Genomic DNA, 1,425 nt, shown 5'->3' with positions numbered 1-1,425 from the left:
CAAGATCGGGCCACTGCACTCCAGCCTGGGTGACAGAGTGAGACTCTGTCTAAAAGAAAAAGTCAGCCAGGCATGGTGGCATGTGCTTGTAGTCCCAGCTATTTGGGAGGCTGAGGCAGGAGAATCACTTCAACCTAGGAGGCAGAGGTTGCAATGAGCTGAGATCACACCACCGCACTCCAGCCTGAGTGACAGAGCGAGACTCTGTCTCCAAAAAAAAGAAGAGATTCCGCAATTCTTCATTTTGGTGGAGTGGGTGAGAATGTACTTGTACAAAAGATAGTTGCATAGTTGTGCCTTGTTAGGTGGAAGACTAGAGTTGCCTTGTTGTATGGAGGTTCGAAAACGTAGAGGCAGGCTGATAGCGGTGGCTCACTCCTGTAGTCCTAGTACTTTGGGAGGCCAAGGTGGGTGGATCACAAGGTTAGGAGTTCGAGACCAGCCTGGCCAACATGGTGAAACCCTATCTCTACTAAAAATACAAAAATTAGCCAGGTTTGGTGGTGGGCACCAGCTGCTCGGGAGGCTGAGGCAGGAGAATTGAGGCAGAGGTTGCAGTGAGCTGAGATTGCGCCATTGCACTTCAGCCTGGGAGATAGGTCAAGACTCTGTCTCCAAAAAAAAAAAAAAAAAAAAGTAGAGGCAAGTGCATGTGGATGCTGAGTAGCCAAAGAGGTGGACTGTGCCCAATATTATTACCTGAGCTCCAAACCGGCCTGTCTATACTCAGCTTTGAGTTACTGAGGCCGGGGCTATGTAAGACACACTTCTGCTTTACCAGCTGCATCTGTTTGGCTCTGCTAATGGGCACTAGAGGGAGACCGCAGAGCTGAAAGAGACGAAGATATTGGCTCCTTCTATTACTTTCAGTTCCTATGAGAGTGAACCTAACAGTGCTCCTTCACCCTGACAGAAGTAGTACTTTTCTGCAGTAGAGCCTAATTTAGTTTGCAGGTATTTCCGATTGCAGAACCAAGTTTATCATGCCTCGCCTCAAAGACACCAGCATTGCTGTGTGCAGTGGCGTGCACCTATAGAATCAACCAGTCAGGAAGCTGAAGGGAAGGATAGCTTAAGCCCAGGAGTTCGAAGCTGGTAGTGTGCTAAGGTCATGCCTGTAAATAGCCACTGCCCTCTAGGTTGGGCAACATAGCAAGATCCCATCTCTTTAAAAAAAAAATCATCTGATTGGCACTCTTCCTCTTCCTTAGTTTCTTCTCTAAGCTTCTAATTTGTAATAATTCCAACCTATTTTCTTTCTTCCCTCAGCCAAGGAGTTCTTAACTGCTTCCTGCTGTTACTGCCTCTGTGATACTGTAACCTTTCAGTTATCCTGGGCTCAAGCAATCTTCCCACATCAGCCTCCTGAATAGTTGGGACTACAGATGCACACCACCAGGCCTGGATAATTTTTTTTTTTTTTTT

Source organism: Colobus angolensis, unplaced genomic scaffold, assembly GCF_000951035.1.
Source record: "Colobus angolensis palliatus isolate OR3802 unplaced genomic scaffold, Cang.pa_1.0 Scaffold4, whole genome shotgun sequence".
NCBI classification, from domain to species: Eukaryota; Metazoa; Chordata; class Mammalia; order Primates; family Cercopithecidae; genus Colobus; species Colobus angolensis.
Note: the sequence above shows the minus strand (reverse complement) of the source record.